Raw genomic sequence first — 21,744 nt, forward strand, 5'->3', positions numbered from 1 at the left:
CCCTTTTAATGATCCTGAAAACCCCTTTCAGGTGTTCTTCTAAAGGTTTAAAAATTCTTTGCTACTTAAAATCATTTTCCCCAATATGTAGCAATTAATATAAATAAATATTGATTTATTTATCTTTCAATCTTTATATTTTTAGTCTTATTTGCTATTTTAGTAATGGTTTTCTTCTCTACTTTTCAATATAAATGTACGGTATTTCAGCTGCATTACAGATGAAAAGAGTTGTATGGAAAACTCACCATATTTATGCGGGAAAAGTGCTTTCAGAGTTCCAAATAAGCATTTAAAAAATAAATAAATAAATTTATAGGGAAGAAATAATCGGTAAATTGAAGACTATCCCATAGATGACATCCCATTTACCAACATAATATGTAAGATTTGAGGCAATATAATAACATTCAGAAAAATGTATTTTCAAATTTAATGAAACAGAGGAAGATAAAGCCAAGAATCAGATGATAGCAAGTACCAATGTATAATTACTGATTATCTATGAAAGTGGAAAACTTTATTGCAATACCAGGGTTGCCAAATATGAATTGAAGAATAAATCTGCCTACCTTATTAGAAAAGTTGGCACTTGCTCCAAACAACTTAAAAAAAAAGTGTTCTAGAGCCAACAGTATTTCTGTGGCTTTTAGAAACCAAGAAGAACAATCAACCAAAATGAAATCAACCAGAGATATCTAGAGATGACTTTCCCCTAAAGAGTAGATGTCATCTGCTCGGAATCCCCCAGTTCTCAGTCTGAAACTGTAAGGAAATTCCAATCTCTTATAGTTGTGAGCAGAAGTTCCCCTGCCCAGAGTTAGCCAAGATATGTCATATATATCAGGTCCTGATGAAGAGGATGTTCAAATCTGTTACTGTTTCTACACCCTACTCCTTCCAACCCCACCTTCAACTTCTAAAAAACCAGCGGATCTAAGGTTATCTTTGGTGGAAGTGCCCAGCACTGTTCAACAAATGCTACATGACCTACATGATCACTACTCACCATGTCTTCTATTTCTACAAAGTTCAACTCCAACCTCTCCAAAGAAGCAGACCCAGGGCATGGGCACCATGAACTGAATCTTTCCAGGATTCTGATGAATTTTTGTCTCCCATTTTGAAATCCTCTTTCCCAAAAACCTCAAGTATAAATCAAACAAGATCACTGAACTGGGAAGAAAACAAGTTGAAGGGAAACTCCTGGATATAGGACACACAGGAGATACCCAAATCATTTGAAAGCCCCCCTGCACTTCCACCTTCCTGGAACTTTTGATCCATTATTTAAGAGGGTGAGAATCACTCATCACTGCCCTTTTTAAAAAGACATGAGAAGATGGTAAGGTTAATGATATTAATAAGGTAGTTTATATAGCAACTTTAGTCTAATGAGTTCTAGATTCATATTACAAGTGCTTGGATTCTAGAATTTTTGCTTTATTAAATGTACCCTCTTTGTAGGTTTTTTTTTCCCCATTCAAATGTGAGGTATTATGCCTACACACTTAAAAATTCGCCATATAAATTATGTTAAAACTCATAGTATGTATCTGTACTGGAAGGAAAAATCTGTTCTCTGAGAATCTAATGCCTGAAACTTAGTAGAGACTCAGTATACACATCTCAAAGAAATGATGTTACTCGTTGTGAATGTACTAAACTAATGCCATGTCCATGTACATTATTCCATCACCTAGGTATTGTTCTTATTTTATGAATGAGGAAAGAGTTACTTGCCCAAGGACACAGAGCTGATAAATGGTTATAGGGAGACACTATGAGTGGCTGGGAAGTTGGCACAGGGTCAGTGTCCACAAACCTAGGTTCTCGTTCTGGCCATGCCAACAATATTCTGTGACCTTGTGTATGGTTCTTAACTCATCTTGTCCTCAGTTTCCCTAGCTACGGTTCTCTTCCAGTTCTCAAATACTACAATTCTATAAATGCATGCCATCCTGCACCTGCATTTCAGTTAAAGATCCTTTCAGACAAGTGGCTGGATGAAATTCTCCCAGATGTGATGTAAAACCACGCGGTTCTTCTATCGTGCAACACTCTTCGTATTAGTCATGCCTTGAGTGCACTACCTCCATTTTCTAATCCATGCAAGTGCTTAATTTGTTGTATGTAATTTGTTCCCTTTCAAGTTAATATCCCTGTATTATAAAAATCAATAAACACACATTGAAAATAATTACAAAGATATAAACCTCTTACTTTGCAAAAATACGTGGTAATGCATGCATTTTTCTACTCAGCAACATTTACTACGTGTTAAAATGATGCTCTATGCAATCTTAGGCAGAAGAAAATGTTTCCTAGGGAAATTTCAAACATCTACACGAAAAAAGAGAATACACATAATCAACATAACGATCTTAAGAATGGAATCGACAGAAATAAAATCGCCTCCTTTGGTTCTTCTGGGAGAATAGCTAGTTAAAGATAAAAATCAATGCTAGCAAGAGGGGTGGCTTCGTTAGCCAGCATCAACTTACTGCTGTTCAGTGGGCACATTTGTTTATGGCTTTGCTACAAAAGCATTGCAGGATCAATGAAGTTGTTTGGGGGCCCTGGATTTCTTACTCTGTAGGATTACTAGCGCCAACCCCATGCAGGCTAGCAAGGTAGGCAGCTGGGCAACACAGGCCCACATGGTGGAAGCTTGTGTTCTGGGCTCTGACCACCGTGTCCAAAGAAACTTTGAAGTCAGACTTCAGTGGATTCAGGCATTGGGATTCAGCTTTTTACAAAGTGTGCTTCATAAGACACTCATTCAGGTCAATTAAATTTCAGGAATATTGCATCTCTATTCTCTTTTTGAAGGGTCACGAAGCACAGTAGCATATTAAAGTTTCTAAGAAGTTGTAAAGATATATGCTTAAATTGGCTTAGGTCACAATCTCCGAGTTTATTTGCCAATAGAAGCCCCTCCACCACAATATCTATGAAAACCTTACAGAGCATTCTAGGGAGCACACTCTCTTTAGCCACTTCTCGAGCTGCTGATTCTCTAACGTGAAGACTCAACAAGAGAAGGAAGAGGGACCCCATTCGTGGATCACCTACAGTGGGCCTAGCTTTGCTCGCTGGGCTTTGCACGCACGATTTCCTTTAATCTTCACACAATCCTATGAAATAATACCTTATTATCCCCACCTGACAAATAAGGGAACTGAAAATTATAGGTAAAACTAACAAAGATGCTCACAAATCAGGTTAAAAAATCAGGTTATAAATACATATTTATAAATATATGCATATATTCCATATATCTAATGTAAAGATTGTTATCTAGTACTTTATAGGGATTTATTTTTAGTTAAAAAAAAACATCAGGGGCACCTGGGTGTCTCAGCCAGCTAAGCATACGACTCTTAACTTCGGCTCAGGTCATGATCTGGCATTTGTGAGTTCAGCCCTGCATCAGACTTTGTGCTGATGGTGGAAGCCTGCGTGGGATTCTGTCTCCCTCTCTCTCTGCCCCTCCCCTGTTTGCTCTCTGTCTCTTTCTCTCAAAACAGATAAAAATAAACTTAAAAAAATTGAAAAATAACATTAGCTGCCAACATTTAAAACCCAAGGATATTTCAAATTTAAGAAAAAAATCAGAACTTTTAGCAATGAGAGGCTACTTCCTCTGTGTAATGTTCTGTTGATGTAAAGTAGTAGCTGCCCCTTTAGACTGATGTAAAGAGGCCCCCAATCTCCACTTTCCTCAAATCCCACCTGCTGACTTGACTCACGTATATGAGGTGTCGCACCTATACAGACATTCAAGTATGTGACACTTGGTCTAGAATGATCTACACCAAAATGTTCTTTAGTAAAAAGTACTGTGACTGGTCCTAGGTTACAACCAATCACAATAGCCCTTACCTTCTCAAAACATACTCCAGCAGGAAAGACAGACAATTAAACAAGGAATTTCATAACTGCTTGGAAAGTATTAAAAGATAAGAAAATGAAGGGGGACCTTCGGAGCTCAAGATAGGAGCACACAGAGGAAGTGGTTTTTAAGCAGAGAACTGAAAGATTAATAGGCATTGTCTAGGAAAACAAAAAGGAGGTAAAGACAATTACAGGAAGACCTCATCAGTAAACACCTACTGAGCAACTTCTATGAGCTGATAATCATGTGGAGAGATAAGGCCACCAGACCATCAAGAAAGATGAGCACATGGTTCATACAGGTTAATAATTTGAGCTAGGTCCTGAGGCAAGGAGGTGTTCTTTTTTTTTTTTTTTTTTTTAGTGTTTATTTATTTTTGAGAGAGAGAGAGTGAGACACAGTGCGAAGGAGTGAGACACAGAGGAGGGGCAGAGAGAGAGAGAGAAAGAGACAGAATCTGAAGAAGGCTCCAGGCTCTGAGTTGTCAGCACAGAGCCGGATGTGGGGCTTGAACCCACAAAACATGAGATCATGACCTGAGCCGGAGTCGGGTGCTTAACCGACTGAGCCACCCAGGTGACCCAGGGAGGTGTTCTTTTTAACAAAGTCACTGAGACTGGCAGGAAGAAGGCTGAGAAAACAACATGATATGGTCATAAGAGCAGAGTATCCTCAGGCACTGCAAACTCTGGTCCCCAACATGCATGGGATCCCTGTATACAAGCCCTACATCCATAGGGAGCTGGCACGAGCTGAACTTGCATAGAAGGAATGTGTTAACTGAGCATACATGGGGGAGGTCAATGGCCGTGGGAACAGGTAGACCAGGGAGGTTTGATATGTCAGCAACGGATATGTCTGTCCCACCACAGTCCTGAAAAGTTGGATCATCAGATCTGTTAGTCTTGCCAGGACTTACCTTCTCAATCAAAAATAAGGTTTGGGTCTTATGACCACTTGAAATGTTTCAGGAAATATGCCCAGCAATGTAAATTTATATATATACACACATATACATAATTTTACTTGTATATTTGTATATCTATTCAAATGCTTATATATTTGTATGTGTTCTCATTTAATCCAATTTAATTACAAAATAAGTAATTAGGTAGAAATTAGTATCTCATTTTATAGAAGACATAACTGAGACTCACTGGTTATACTTTTTTTTTCCTTTTTTTTTTTTTTTTTTTTTTGAGAGAGAGAGAGAAGAGCGGGAGATGGGGCAGAGGGAGACAGAATCTTAAGCATGCTCCACACTCAGCGTGGAGCCTGATGCAGGGCTCAATCCCACATCCCTGGGATCATGACCAGAGCCAAAATCAACAGTCAGGAGCTCAACCGAGTAAGCCACCCAGGTGCCCCTCACTGGTAACATACATCTTACTGAATGTTACACAACAGTAGTAGTAAATGGAGGAGCCAGGACTGAACTTAGACACTCCAACCCCAAAGCTCACATCCTAAGTTGGGGTTTTGCAAACTATAGGTTAAGACCCATTACTGGGTCATAACATCTACTTAGATGTTTGCAATAAGTGTTTTTAAGTGAAATAAAATAGAATAAACTATCCTGCTTCACACTAAGTATTATTTCATGAAGTTTTTATTTCTGATTGATGTGCCTACTAGGTCCCAATGTAAAATTATTTCTTACTATATATCATGGTTGAAAGAGTTTTAAAGCCATCGTTCTAAGATCTTATAAAGGTATATAAAAAGCAAGTCAAACCTACTTTTACATTTAGTAATTGACCCTTTTTGAAAGGATAAAATTACCCAAAATGAGGTCTGCTCTGAAAAATTCGTGGATTTATGATCACTCAGTAGAGGAGGGGGGTGGAGATAAAGATTTAGGAATTATATTCATTGGAATAGGAGGTTATGGTGTGGTAACAAACACCTAGCTTAAAATCACAAAGGTTTGTTTCTCAAAATCATGACATGCCCAGGTGCTCTGTGTCATACTCACCAGGGCCTTTCTATGCCTAAAAAAGGACTTTCACAATCCCATTGTGACTGAGGAGGAAATGTGGACAATAAGGTATTGGGTTTCAAGCTTCCACACTGAAGTTACACATGTCACTTCTTGCATTTTATTAGCAAACAAAGCCCTGTCATCACAGCTAATTTCAAAAGGGCAGCAAGTACATCCTGCCATATATCTGGGAAGCAGAAACCCAAAATATTGGATGACCAACACTGATGACTGTCATAGGAATCACAGTCATGTAGACAACAGGTGAAGCTATGAGGATGAATGAGATCTTCTACTCCCAGGGAGGAAGAAAATTATAAAACACATTTTAATAATATCACCCCTATACTCATATTTCCAAAGCGCCTACTGGTAGCTTAAACTCACGATGTCCTGGGGCTCCTGGGTGGCTCAGTTGGTTGAGCATCCGACTTTGGCTCAGTCATGATCTCGCGGTCTGTGAGTTCGAGCCCCGCTTCGGGCTCTGTGCTGACTGCTCAGAGCCTGGAGCCTGCTTCAGATTCTGTGTCTCCCTCTCTCTGTGCCCCTCCCCCGCTCATGCTCTGTCTCTCTCTCTGTCAAAAATAAATAAAACATTAAAAAAAATTTTTTTAAATAAATAAACTCACAATGTCCTAAATCAAACTCATTATCCTCCCTACAAAGTGAGTTCCTTTGTGCTTCCATTTTGATTAATATCACTACTATTCACTTAGTTGCCCAAATGAGTCACCTTGGAGTCACCTTCAACTCCTCCTTCACCTTCACTGGCATAGCAAATCAATCACAGCCCTGCCTCCAATAAATATCTCACAAATCCACCCTTACTTCTCTATTCCCTCTCTATTTTTCTTTTCTTTTTTTTTCTTTTTGGAATTTTCCAAATATCTTTTCGTGAAAATTCTCCCTATTGTGGAAAAACCCAGGTAAAGACACAATTAAAGAAGAAAACATTTAGAGAAACCTTAAGAGAAGAAAAATGGGGAAAGAGGAACAAGTGTCAGGGATATGTATATAGTTACCTGCCTCAAAAGAAAGTCACCCTTTAGAGTTCTTCTCCCTGCCTCTAACTTGGAAGGTTTATACTTTTTGTTTTATTTTGTTTTTTATAAATTTATTTATTTTTGAGAGAGAGAGCACTCAAGTGGGTAGGGGCAGAGACAGGGGAACAGAAAATCTGAAGTAGGCTCTGCACCGTCAGCAGAGAGCCCGATGAAAGGCTCAAACTCACACACTGTGAGATCATGACCTGAGCTGAAGTTGGACGCTTAAACGACTGAGCCACCCCCCAGAAGGTTTATAGTTTTAAAGAGAGGGCCTGATTCCTTGCACAGAATAGTTTATAGTGTTCCAGGAGTTGAAATTGTGAGACTGCATAAAATCTCCAAGGGAGAAAATGGTGAAAAAGAATAGAAAGATAAAGAGTAAACTTTGGGATGTGTATATACTGACGAGTAAGGAATGAAAAGAAAGCAAAGTCAAAGACAGTAAAGAAATGGGCAGAAGAGTGGGAGAAGTAGGAGAATGAAGTGTGCACCAAAAGAAAGATAATCAACTGCTAAATGCAGGTACAGTCCAGGAAGAAGACCACCCCCAAGAATTTTTGACTTGGTCATTGAGTGGTTGTATCCTTAGAGTCAACAGATACAGTGGGAGTGTGAAAAGAGGAGCTCGAACCCAGGCAGCAAGAAGTAAGGGGATGGTCCTGTGGCAGCAAAGGTAGCATCCTCCACCAAAAATTTGCTAGTGAGGTCAGAGAGAGTTCCATGAGACAACGAAACCAAAGGAAGATGTTGTCCAAGGTAAGGAAGACATGAACATTATGATTTTTTTTGACCAAGTGGAAAGAGAGAAGAGGATAGACTGAAAAAGGTAGAGAGAAAGGATAACTAAAGGAAAAATATCCATTTCCTCTAGTCTACCCAACCCCAACCTAACCCCATTGGTAGAATAGCAGCTAAGGAGGGATAAAGGAGTATTTTTATCACTCCATTTTTTTTCTGCCATTGCCCTTTAAATGTACCCATTACTTCACATAAAATTTTTTCACATAATAACTTTAAAAAAAGACTCGTCCATATTGATGAGAGAATTTTCTAAGTGGTATTTTTGGTAAGGTTTCCAACCTTGCCCTCCTCCCTCCAAAAAACTCCACTCTTTTATGAAGATATAGTTTGAAGTAATATTATTAGCTAGCATTTATTTCATCCTTATCATGTGTCAAAACTCTTGCTGATTGTCAATACAAATTTATGAAGTAGTTACCACTTCTATTTCCTGAATGAGAACACTGAGGTCAGAGTAGTTAAGTAATTTGCGAGGGTAATATTTACTCCACTATCTAGGGCTTTCATCCACTCTGGTACAATGACTAAGTTAGCAATTCATCATCATACAGAAGAGCTAATACAAACTTTGGAATTCTACCGCCTTTAAAAAACTAAAAAAATCAAGAGGAAGGTATATAGTTTATTTTCTTCTTTTCCTAGCCATTGAGATGAGAATCAAATACAAGTTACAATGTTTGTATTCATCTTCCACCAGCAATCGATGAGATTCCCTACAACTTCCTCAACACTGTGTGTCATCAAACACATGGATTTTTGCCAGTCTGTAGGTTAAAATATGTCATCTCAGAGCAGACTTAATTTGCATTTTTCTGTGCATGAAGTCTAGGATTTTTTTTATACATTGAAAAGCCACTGGGATTTCTTTTTCTGTAATCTACATGTATCTTTTTTTCCATTTTCTGCTATATTATTGGCCTGTTTCTTATCCATTTCTTACCCGTATATATTAGAGTGATTAACCCTTTAGAAGTTGAAAATTTTGGGGACACCTGAGTGGCTCAGTCAGTTAAAACTCTGACTCTTGATTTCACCTCAGGTCATGATCTCACAGTTCCTGAGATCGAGCCTCCGGTCATGCTCTGCGCTGACAGTGTGGAGCCTGCTTGAGATTCTGTCTCCCTCTCTCTGCCTCTCCCCCACTCCCTCTCTCTCTCTCTCTCTTTCTCTGAAAATAAATTAAAAAAAAAAAAGAAGTTGAAAATGTTTGCAATTTATATTGTCTTTTGACTTTGATTATGGTGTTTTTTACGTACAAAAGGTTTTATTTGGTTTTTTGTTTTGTTTTGTTTTTAGTGTAGTTGTATTTATCATGCTCTTCTTTTAGATTTTACATCATTGTCAGAAAGATTTCCCACTCTAAGGACTTAAGGGAATTTCCTTCGCCTCCATGTTTTCTCCCAGTACTGTCAAGACTTCGTTCCTTAACTTAAATCTTTGATCCATTTGGAATATATTCTACCATAATGGTTGAGAAGATCTTTTTTTTCAGATGTTTATAGAGTTGGCCCAACACTAATTTTTGAATAATCTACTTTCACCATGTACTAAATTCCAATATATATTGAGGTCTATTTTTGTGTATATTTGACTACTTCTAGATTCTCTACTTTGTTTCATTAATCTGTTTCTATTCATTTACCTGGCACATGGTTTCATCTACTTAAGCTTTAAAATATGATTTGATATATGGTATTACCTGTCTCGTTGCCCTCCCACCAGGTCCACCACCATACCCTTCCTTCTCAGCATTTTGTTGGCTATTCTTAATTTTCAGTGTAAATTTTGTAATTGAACTATCTAGTTTCAAAAAACCAAATTCTTATTTTTATTAGAATTAGCTCAGAAAAAATATGACATCTTTATGATGTTAAGCATTTCTATTGATTTGTTCAAGGTTTGCCAGTAGAATTCTTTTGTGTTCCTAGGGAGTGTTTTAAAGTTTGTTGTTATTCTTACTGTTGTTTAAATAGGTCATTTAAACATGTATTCTTAGGTTTTTAATATTATGAGTCACTACTATATCTAGGGTATTTTTCCCCATCCTATCTTCTGTTCGTATATGAAAGCTATCAATTTCTTTGTACTAATTTTGTTCCCACTAATTACCAAATTCTCTATTTGTAACATTTTTTTCAACTAATTCTCTTGAGAATTTCAGGTAAAAGATTACATATTATCTACAAATAATGGTGTTTTTATTTCCTTCTTTTCAGGTACCTGCTTTGGCTAGTACTTCTCAAGCAATGTTAGGTAATATTAGCAATAGCAGACATCCTTAACTTTTACTTGTCTTTAAAAGGAATACCACTGTTTTTGCCAGTCAACTTGATTCTGGCATTTCCATTGAGCCAAATACATTTTATCACATTAAGAAAGTATTCATCTATCCCTATATTATTGGGATAAATATTTATAACGACTCTATTAGACTAAAATTTGAATCCTTTAACACTGTGGCAGATTTGAAACATGGGCACAAATTCTTTGACACTCCTTCCTCTAGAGAAGTGGGGTGTCTCTGCTCCCTGCCTTGAGTCTGTGTGGACTGGTACTTCAGCCAGTAGACCATAGCAGAAGTGATGCTACATGACTCTAGGGCTACTTCATAAAGGGCCATGCAGCTTTCTCCTTTTTTCTGGGAACACTTGCTCTTAGATTGCCAATGTAAGAAGTCTGGTGATCCTGAAGCCACCATGCCGTGAGGAAGCCCAGACAATATGGAGATATCACACTTTGGGGCTCTGGTTGATTTCCAGCTGAACCCAGGCTTTAGTCGTCTCAGCCCATGCACCAACCATGTGAGTGAAGAATCTCCCAGATATGTCTAGCCCCCAGCCATTCAGATGAGGCCCCAGATACTGTGCAGCAAAGTCACCTGTGCTGTTTTCTTACTCTCCCTTTCTTTTTCCTACTCATTTCTCTCTCCCCTTCATCACCCACTGTTATATTATTAATTTTCTGTTATCTTTGTACTGATAAATAAACTTTTCACTTTTATTACTTTATCTCTCAGCTTTAAATAAAATAATTTGTCAGTTATTCCCCATGAGGACTCAGCAAACTTATTCTGCATTTCAGTATATCTTTCATATTTTCCTTTGACTCCCACCTCTCTTCTGTGTTCTTCTATTTCTGCTTTGTGGTCTTCATTCATCAAGGTAATTGCTTCATTGAGTATATTTTTATTTTAATTCATAGAAAATTGTGAGGACAAGATTTTTATCTACTTAGGAGTGTTCTCCATCTGCTGGTTAGTTTTGTTGCTTTTTCCCACGTTTTTTTCATCACAGGATCTTTCTAGCAATGCATTAAAAAAAAAAACACAACTTTTCATCAGTGAATGAGTTACAATTTCCCAAATCAGCCATTTTCAAGAAGTTCTTTTACTAGGGAGGGGCCAGGGTAGCCTTCCAGGCTCCATTCTCCTTCACTGCTGCCCTAGAATTAGGCTGTTCCCTGCCAATACAGCTCATCTTCAGATTCTTTATTAAGCCCTTTACTGTATTTCTCAAAGCAGGAGAGGAGCACTCCCACACCAGCCCTGCTAACCTGAATTCCTGTGCAATTTTGTTAACATTAGCACTTCAAGTGAGCCCTGCCCCTTCAGGAAGAGTACTTTTTGCTGGCACCCCCTATGTTCCACCATCCCCAGGATGTCTCACCATCTGGGCTGCTTCTTTTTGTTTCCTCCTCTACAGCTACTACACAGTGTCAGCTTCTCCTGGCAGCTCTAACAGGTGTTGCCAAGTCTGTGGTTTATATTTGTCTCCTGGTTGAAAATGACAGGGGCTCTTCCTTTTCTGTTTTTTTTTCTTTCTTTTCCTTTTGTATGATCCCTAAGACAAGAAGGGGGGAAGTGCTGTCATGCAGCCTCATGCATACCAGGAGTCTGACAACATTATTAGGGATATACTCTTCTCTTGAGAAGCTTTATGCTTCCCATTTTATCATGGTTGACTTTGGTTTTGTTACTCTGATTTTAATGAATTTACCCTCGATAAAAATAGTTCACTTTCTTCTCACTCAGTGTGTGTATAAAACTTGTTTAGTCCATCAGAGGCTTTCTTTGCTAGAGTAAACCATCTCATCTGGGAAAGCATAAAAATAATGTAAAGGGAATGATAAGCCCAGATGCAATAGAATTCTTCCACTCAGTCAATCCTGAAATGGAAGCAGGATTATTGCAAACCAACTTATGATGCCTTACCAGCTGCTGAATTGGATCCCGCTTTAACTCTGCAAGATGACAGGATGAACTTATTTTCTTTCATGTAATGAAACCAGGATCTTTCATGGTCAGTAAGAGTGTGGAAGCATCTGGATTCATTGACTGCAACAGACCTTAATAGTGTGTAACTCGCTGGGGGAAAATTGTGTGTATCATATTGTCATTTTGCATCTGTTACTCTGATTAGGATCATTGTAATACATTCAAATTCATTAATGGTGGCTACTTTGGATCCCTAAATAATTAATGGAATCATAGGTGTCTCCCTGAGCAACAACCCAATGGCACTGAGTATTAGGCAGTGCTGTGAGCTCTGAATAAACAGCTCTGACATGGCTGCATCTGTTTTACCGGGCACCTCCTCTTGCACCAGCTTTCTTAGCCAAGCCTGCAAAAAGGTGCAGAGCCAAGAGTAGAAACCAAAGGACAGAGTAAAGCAGTCCTCGTGCATCATTGTGGTTTTAAATGTAGGATACCAGGGGCGGCTGGTGAAGCATTTCTTGGTTTCGGCTCAAGTCACGATTTCATGGTTCATGAGTTCAAGCCCCGCGTCAGGCTCTGTGCTGACAGTGCAGAGCCTGCTTGGGATTCTCCGTCTTCCTCTGTCTCTGCCCCTCCCCCACTCACTTTCTCTCACTCTCTCTCAAAATAAAGAAATAAACATTTAAAAAATAAAAGATAAGTGAATGATGCTAGGACCCAAGTCATCCGGTGACATCCATCTCTGGATGGTGGTGCCTGGGAATCAGCATTTTAATAGCCACCCGAGTGATTCTTGTGTGCCCTAAAGACTAAGAAGCTCTGGATAGAGACCTCTTGCTCAGGGAAAAAAAAAAAAGGTTAGCAAGATGGGGAAAATATTATGTTGTGAATTTTCCTTACCCCAATGCCTAATAGCATTTCAAGGCTTGAAGGAATTTCTCCTACTTCCTCCTTACAAAAAATCTCTGCCTACTTTGCCTGATTTTGTTTGCTCTGCCCAGTTCAGCATGCACTCTGAGGATGAACATTTGGCCACATGTGAAGCAAAAATGTTAATATTCTGAGATATTTCTGAGAGCAAATTTAAAGGCATAAAAAGGAAAAGCCAATTTATTAGACCACGATTAAAAACGCGCATGCAATTAACTATGAAAGTGCTTGTTTCCCAATATCCCGAGGACAACGATTCTTGGCAGATTTTTCAATTTATCTGCATTTCATCAAAGTAGAAGACTATACACATAAACGGCAGTGGCATATCCTGGGGCATTGCAGAGGTCATGAAAGATCTATAATCCACACAAATTGCAAACATTAATAAAGATAATACCCTAGTCAGGAACTGTGGAGTTAATGTGTGTTTGTAAATGTCTCAGAGACTAGATGGAAAGAGGAGGAAGAGAGAGAGAAATGAAAGTAGAAAGTGAAGGGTACCTGGATGGCTCAGTTGGTTAAGCCTCCGACTTTGAGTTTGGCTCAGGTCATGATCTCATGGTTCCTGAGTTCGAGTGTCACATTGGGCTCTCTGCTGTCAGTGCAGAGTCCACTTCTGATCCTCTGTCCCTGTCTCTCTGCCCCTGCCCCTGCTTGCGTGCTCTTGCTCTCCCTCTCAAAAATAAACATTAAAAAATTTAAAGAAAGAAAGAAAGAAAGAAAGAAAGAAAGAAAGAAAGAAAGAAAGAAAGAAAGAAAGAAAGAAATAAGAAAGCAAAGGTGGGGGAGGGGAGGAGAAGAACAGATCAAGGAACTCTGAAGCAATTTACACACCAGAAATCACAGTCATCCTGTGGAAGGAAGCCAGCATAGGTCGGCCTTCTTCAAGGCTGCACTTCCAGACGCCCTCTAGAAAGTATCCATAGATGAGCTCAGTGGCCCCACTCAAGGTGACCACTAGAAAATTAAACAATTAGCAGTATATCAAAGTAGCCAAAAGGAGCCAGAAAAATTCTTGCAAACTCCAGATGTCTAAGTCACTACTCACACAGCAAAATGTCATGAGCACATGAAGCTAATACATGGCAGGCAAGAGACATCATTTGCAAATGGAAATGAGTATTGAGAGAAGAACAAATTTTAGCAAAATGGTACTCGTTAGCCACCATTTGTCAGGCCTTATTAAGTGTCATGCATTAATTTATTTAAATTTAATCCTCTCCGCAACCTTTCCAGAGTACACTCATTTTACTGAGGAGAAAACTAAATATGTGGTAAGGACATTCATCTTGTGACTAGTGGAGCCAGCCGTACAATCTAACTCCAAAGTCCGTGCTTTTACCCACAATCCTACAGAAGAGGCTGGATCCCTTCAGTGAGTTACGCTTGAAAATTGCCCTTCTGGTAAGATACACAGGAGGGAGAGGCTCCATCTTTGGGTCTACATTCAGTTTGGCTGGATGAGAGACGCCGAGAGGTCTAGGGACACTAACCTGGCTTTGGACATAGGCAGCACAGCTGACATTATGGATGAGAGCTGAGACTGGAAATGAAGAACTTCTGGGTCCATCAGACTGTAACTTACATGTAGGTAGTAGATATTCATTAAATAAATTACTTAATTTTTACTTTGCCAACCTGTATTCCCACTGTTAAACGTAATATTGCCTGTCACATAGTAAATGCCCCATAAATTCATGATGAATGAATCAGTAAATACATGAACTGCTAAATGAATGCATAGGTTTATAAAGAACTAAGCATAGCCATACTTATCTGTAGGAAATCCTGGCACACAGACCAAAGCACCAGCCCTACTATCACCAGTTGTATTTGTAGACATTGGCCCCTAAGCTCTACACGAGTATAGTCACTGTCCGAGCTGCTTATGTAACAGACTGTGCCAAAAGCAGTAATAAATGAGGCTTAGGCCATTAGCATTCCCAGGCTATGACACACACCACCAGGGTTTTCGTCCATGGACATTCTTTTTTAGCATTTCCTTGCGCTGCCCTTTTACAGAAGAATCAATCTGGACTTTTAATCATTTGCTCTTTGACCTAAAGCCTATGGATTTACAGCATCCTTTTCAGGGCCATGGGATCTTTATCTTGGATTTTCCCAGTTTAAAAATCAATCTCAACTAATCAGAGCTAATTAGAGATCAACAAAAGCTTCCAATCTCTATCTAGGACCTGTGAAAGTATTTTAAAACCTATACAATTTCTAACTGAGTTGAAGTTCATTTTATGGGCAAGTATAGGAAGGACCCATATTTAGCAAATAGATTCTTTAGTTGTACAAATTTCAATTAACAGATGCCTTAATGATGGAAAGAAACGGAGGAAAAGAAGTTAGACCTCCAAAGTTAGAAACATGTTTTCACCACTATTAGGCGTGACCTTGAACAAATCACTAGGCCACACTAGATCTATTTGCCCCACTGAGACATGAAGTGTTGAGCTCTCTGCTAGTTCTACAAACACCCAAGTGTCATTTATTATAGTGCCTTGTTTATCAACAAGATGGTGAATTATTTAAGGATGTGAAGTAAACTTTCTTCTTCCATCCCTCCCATTGCTTCCAGAACAGTTCAACACAAAAAGCTAATTATTTGGTCAACTGGATTGTAGTAAATCAAGGTCCCGCATGTTTGCCTAGCAGGAATATGAAAACTTTGCCAAATTTATGTAAAGAAGGCACTTCAGTAATCAGAATATACTGCAGTTGGGGGGATTTTTCTTTTTTATTTCTCACACATGTGTCATCGTGTGTGTGTGTGTGTGTGTGTGTGTGTGTGTGTGTGTGTGTGTGTGTTTAAGACAATCCATGCTTCTTTCACTCTTGGTTAAAAATTTTAAGGGTATTCATGATTTCCCCAAGTGAAATTTCCATTGAAACTGGAAAATACTCAATTTCTGTTTGCACTAAATGGTTTAAAATGCATGACAATTAACAAATGAGTCACAAGCAGCCTCTTCCTGTATCTAATGCACTGCAAGCCAGATTCATCAATTACAGCAAGGATACAATATTCACTTTACCAAACATCCAGGTTTCTTAGGCTTTGTGCCTGTTTGTTTGTTTGTTTGCCTTCTATTCTCTTTCTACGTGCTCTATTCATAAATTGTCTCCAGCAAATTATAGCAAAGGTGTCTCTCTTCTCTATTGCCACTTTGCAATCTATACTTAACTGCAGGGTAACAGCAATGGAAGCCATAACTAACAGCACCAACTCCAGCCTTCTAAATCTGCAACTACAGCTTGGGAAGAATCTTGTATCGGGGTGTTACATGCTAGATTTGATGTGGATGTTGTAGTCTGAAGCGAAAATTATTTCTACAGCTGGAATATAACATTTGCATAAGTTACAATTAAAAGGGAAAATATAATTACAAATTTTCAACTTAATTTGAATGGTTTGTAAAATGCTCATTTGGCATAGGCAACAGCTTGCAGGCAAACAGAACACAGTCTCAGAGTTGTGTCCCTTTGTCTGAGTAGCAGTGGTGAACTCATTCTGAAGGGTTTGCTTTAACCCCTGAATCCCAACATAACCAGCAGTGAGAACCTAAGGTACAGGGCACTGTTTGCTTTCAAAACAGGATTGCAACATACACAGCAATTCACAAATATTTGCATCTTTTAATTGTTTCTAAAACAGAAGTGGCAAGTGGCATCGAACAGGAATGTTATTTCTCTTGTGGAGTGAATGAGCAGTGGAATTTTAACTAGTTTCATTTCCTTTCAGCTCTCAGATCTGAAATCTGTGGTCACATCTCCTGTACAATGTGTTCTTCATATCACAGTCTCTTTAATGGCTCCTGTTTCTGATTTTCTCCCCTCCTTAATTACATGTCTTTTTCTTGTAGCTACTTCATGCTGAAGGCATGTCATTCTTCCCAGACGCAGACTCGGCTAGGTGTCCGTGCACTGAGTCCGTCTGTTCGTTTGTTTTCAGGGTTTCTTTCTAAGAAGCAAAGGAATCCTTTTATTATCCTCAAACGTGAGAATCAAAATTTTCATAAAATACTTTGTACAGCATGTGCACTTGAAATCCTGCGTCCCCAAAGTCATGATAACCGTGATTATTATGGAACATGCATTGTGTTGCATCAATAGTTTTGAAAAACGAGAGAAAAAGGAGAAAATTATTCCATTCAGTCTTTCTCAGGAAAAAAAATGCATCCAAAAAGACATATGAACAGGAAAAATTGCTATTATTATGAATTACACAATTAAGTATGCTTTTCTATGTTTTTGATCCTTCTTTTCATAGCAATCTTCCAAATAATGAGACACCAGAACATACTCTTGGAAAAAAACAAATTATAAAAACCTATCCTTTGTTCTATTTGCCCTGGAAACTGAAAAAGAAATTCTATGGCAAAAGGAAAATATAAAGTAATAACATAACCTTATTTTATCTTTTTCCTGAGAAACCACAAAGGCGCTGGGTTGATTCAGAGTATTGTTAAGTAGCATGATTTTTTTTTAATCACAGAAACCCTGTCTATTTATGGGATAACAAATACAGGACAGTGAGAGGGCCACCACACCACCTTCAGGACAATGCGCCGCTACTTGGAATGACTGGCTGAAACTAACAAGCAAATTACCTAAATGATGTTCTGGTGCAACGTCATCTTCTGTGCCCCAGACTTGGAATAATTTTTTTTTTTTCAACATTTTTTTTAATTTTTATTTTTGGGACAGAGAGAGACAGAGCATGAACGGGGGAGGGGCAGAGAGAGAGGGAGACACAGAATCGGAAACAGGCTCCAGGCTCCGAGCCATCAGCCCAGAGCCTGACGCGGGGCTCGAACTCACGGACCGCGAGATCGTGACCTGGCTGAAGTCGGACGCTTAACCGACTGCGCCACCCAGGCGCCCCCAGACTTGGAATAATTTTATCACTCCAAACTAGGGTACAAAATGAAAAATACATATGCATATATATTTTATTTATGTTGATTACACATATATTTTATTTATATTGAAAAAAATTCTAGGATTTTAATAAATTTTATACTGGGGCCTGTAGGCTCCTGGCAATCTAGTCCAATAGCTTTCCCATTTCTTTTCTTCTTGGTGCATAAACCCCAAGTTTATATCCAAAGTTATAAGCCAGAAGCAGACCATTTACCATAATGAATGGTATTTCCCAAATGGTAGAACATTTACTGCTGGGAGGATAATTTTAGTTGCCACATAGCCAAATATTTTCATTGTTACCTATTTTTTTTTTAATTTTTTTTTTCAACGTTTTTTATTTATTTTTGGGACAGAGAGAGACAGAGCATGAACGGGGGAGGGGCAGAGAGAGAGGGAGACACAGAATCGGAAACAGGCTCCAGGCTCCGAGCCGTCGGCCCAGAGCCTGACGTGGGGCTCGAACTCACGGACCGCGAGATCGTGACCTGGATGAAGTCGGACGCTTAACCGACTGCGCCACCCAGGCGCCCCAATTGTTACCTATTTTTTAAAAAATATAACATCACATTATACTTTTGATTTCACCAATTTTATTACTTAGAATTGCTCCCTTTTAAATTGATTTAAAGATGGGGTGCCTAGGTGGCTAAGTCGGTTAAGAGCCCGACTTCAGCTCAAATCATAATCTCATGATTCATGAGTTCCAGCCCCACGTCAAGCTCTTTGCTGACAGCTTGGAGCCTGGAGCCTGCTTTGGATTCTGTGTCTCCCTCTCTCTCCCCTGCCCTCTCCTGCTCGTGCTTTGTCTCTCTCTCTGTCTCTCTCTCTCTCTCTCAAAAATAAATAAACATTTAAAAAAATTAAGTTGATTTAAAGAAAAATGTGGAGAAAAATATCACAGATGGTATGCAGGCATAGCAAAGTCATTAAAGAGTTATAGAAATGACTTATGTTTAAGAAACAGTATTCTAGAAAATCACTTCTCTATCAGGGCTGAGTTCTTAATTTAAAAAAAAATTAATGTTTATTTATTTTTGAGAAAGAGAGAGCATGAGCAGGGGAGAGGCAGAGAGAGAGGGAGACACAGAATCTGAAGGAGGCTTCAGGCTCCGAGCTGTCAACACAGAGCTCAACATGGGGCTTGAACTCACAAGTCTCAAAATCATGACCTGAACTGCAGTTGGACTCTTAACTGACTGAGCCACCCAGGTGCCCCTGAATTCTTAATTTTTTTTTTAATTAAAAGGGCATTTCTCAAAAAAATTTTCAAGGAAAATGAACACCTCAAGAAAGAATAAACTATTTTAATGTTTACTTTTCTCCTGGATTCATGGAAAACACTTCTCAAAAAGAGTAAAACCACTACAGCATAGTGATTTGCCTTGAACACGGAGAGTAGATTGGGAGCAAGCACTCTCAGGAAGATTCAGGAATTTTTCCAGAAGGCATCTCACAAGAAGCCAAGAGAGGCAGGGATTAAGAAGAGTGTTGGCCAGGGGCACCTGGGTGGCTCAGTCGGTTGAGCGTCAGACTTTGGCTCAGGTCATGATCTCACAGTTCGTGAGTTTGGCCAGCACTGGGCTCTGTGCTGACAGCTCAGAGCCTGCAGCCTGCTTCCGATTCTGTGTTTTCCTCTCTCTCTGCCTCTCCCCTACACACGCTCTGTTTCTCTCTGCCTCTCAAAAATAAAGAAAACTAATAAAAAAAATTTTTTTAGAAGAGTGTTGGCCAAGTTGCAGACAAGGTACAGGTTATTCCTAGTAGCTCAGCAGGTGACATCAGGGCAGGATTGGGGTGATGCCACCCATGAAGGAGACCCTGGGTGGAGTCCCAGAGGCGGAAGCAAATGAAAGTGCCTAAATTGCCAGCCATCCTTCTCTCCCCATGCTCCATGCCACTCCACATCTTATGCTTTCCCTCCGGCCCTCTCCCTCCTCCTGTCTTTCATCAACTGAAATGACAATAGGGGCATAGAAATCTAGTTTTTCATTATTTACTTTCTATAAAGTTTTTCATTTTTTCTTCTGAATTTTAAATGTAGATGACTTTAAAGTTTTATATTTCCAGTTCTCCAAAAAGACTAGAATTAGTCTAAAAATAGTCCTAAGTTGGTTTTCACTTATAAATGGTTCTAGGATATATATTTTGTATGATTCAGTGCTCCTCCCACCCCCAACATTGAAAATAGAGCAATAATTACAGCTGAAGCAAATGGACCCTTTTCCTCCTCTTGGTGGGAAGAGTATACATGTAATATAAGAATAATTAATGGACTGGAAGAAGACAAAGACCTTCAGACGGATGCTTCTGAGAACCACTGTATTTTGGTGTTCTTTGTGGTAATTTGAAGAAGTCATGCCATTTCAAATGGTAATCAAGGGAAATCTAGAGTAATTCACTATGAAGAGAAAACAGACCATTCTTAAAATGTTTCTTTACACCATTTTCCATATGAACTGTACCTCTTAGAGTAAATGTTAGAATGAATGGATGGGATAGAGCTGGTCTTTTCCCATCAAATTCTTCAGAGCACTGCAGTAGTTGGAGGCTGGGGAGAGAAGCTGTAGGGTAAGGAGAAAGACACTATTTGACAAGCTCTTGGGACTACACTATCCCCTCTGACCACTGTAACTCCACTGTTACCTGTCTGATAGATGGGAATCAAAAAAATGTTCCTTTTTTTTTTTTTTAAATAAAAGGGTGCCCCTGTTTTTAAAACTTGGAAAATCATGGGAATAGAAAAATTCATGTTCCCGGATTGACCCTGGAAAAACAGAACCAATTATAAGGATGGTGAATGTTTCTTCAGACTGATCATTTCTTTTTAATTCCTCAAAGGCTCATTAAGTTAGATCCTGCTCCTCTGTGACCTTAGAAATCATTTCCCACTCTCCATACCCCCTACTCTTTGTGGGGTGGAAGGGACACATAGATTAGATTGATGGGGTTATTCTCCCTACTGTTTTATGTAAATTTGCCAAAGAAATAAGATACCTGTTCTGACAAGAGTCAGGCAAGTCTAAATATTTCTTACAGACAGAGCTGACAAAATTCAAAAGTAGTTTGGTTACAAGAGACTCATTAATTTCAAATGGGCATTTGATTCCCAAAGGGAAGACAAACTTCATCAGTTGGAGCATTGTGATGTCACAGAGGAACTTCATTAGTGTACCACTTAGAAGGGAGCCATGAGAGTAAGTAAAATGAAATGTAAATAAATGCCTAATTAGGTGTCCATGAAAAACTGAAGAGTATCTAAAGTTGTTAGAGATGACTGTACTTGGAAGGCAGCTTCTTAGACTAAGAATCAATGCTTTCATAACCTTCATGGAGGAGGCTGGAAGATTCTGCGGAGGTCTCCAGAAGACTGGTTAACTTGGATGAAGCCATTGAAGACAATCAGGTATGACATCATTCCCATGGTTGAGGTCCTCTGGAGCAGAAGTTCTAGAACTTCTTAGGGCCATTCTAGTAGAATAGAATACTCAGAAATCACCCCCACTTCTGCTGAGGGTGGGGTGGGAACAGGCACAGGGAGAGGAAACTTTATCACAAGGAATGAGCAAAATGGAACTGATTTTGATAAAGGCATTGTAAGTATTCAGTTAACATTAGAACCATGAAGATACGATCTTGTCTCAACCAATATTATAAAAGTTAGTCCACAGACCAAGCAGACATCAAGTAGACTTTAAACCATAAATTGAAACCTTCTACTCAACAGGAACACTAGAGCACTCAGGCATTAAAGCTGTTGCTACTTCTCCCGTCTTTCCACCCCATACTTGCCTACAAAATAACATCCAAATTTCTTAGCATGCATCAAGGCCCTTTAAGATCCACCCCATTCTCCTTTCCCCAGCTTACCTCTCACCGTGTCTTAACCTGTTCCCTTATACATCATGCAGTCTGTACTTCGGTCTAGTTATACCCTTTT

The 21,744-nt window shown here is 39.1% G+C and overlaps 1 protein-coding gene and 1 long non-coding RNA gene across 6 annotated transcripts in view; one reads left to right on the forward strand and one right to left on the reverse strand.

Annotated features, from left to right (window-relative positions):
- Positions 1-16,497: 16,497 nt before the first annotated feature.
- RWDD3 (RWD domain containing 3) overlaps positions 16,498-21,744 on the reverse strand; it is a 90,758-nt gene continuing 85,511 nt past the window's right edge. For all 3 annotated transcript variants that reach the window (XR_009257929.1, XR_009257927.1, XR_009257926.1), the window contains one exon: positions 16,498-16,842. The gene's annotated coding sequence lies outside the window, so the exon portion shown is untranslated. The remainder of the gene's footprint in view (positions 16,843-21,744) is intronic.
- LOC131504336 (uncharacterized) overlaps positions 21,001-21,744 on the forward strand; it is a 38,370-nt gene continuing 37,626 nt past the window's right edge. For all 3 annotated transcript variants that reach the window (XR_009257932.1, XR_009257933.1, XR_009257931.1), the window contains exon 1: positions 21,001-21,210. This is a non-coding gene — a long non-coding RNA (uncharacterized LOC131504336). The remainder of the gene's footprint in view (positions 21,211-21,744) is intronic.

The sequence above is a fragment of the Neofelis nebulosa genome, chromosome 2 (assembly GCF_028018385.1).
Source record: "Neofelis nebulosa isolate mNeoNeb1 chromosome 2, mNeoNeb1.pri, whole genome shotgun sequence".
Lineage (NCBI taxonomy): Eukaryota > Metazoa > Chordata > Mammalia > Carnivora > Felidae > Neofelis > Neofelis nebulosa.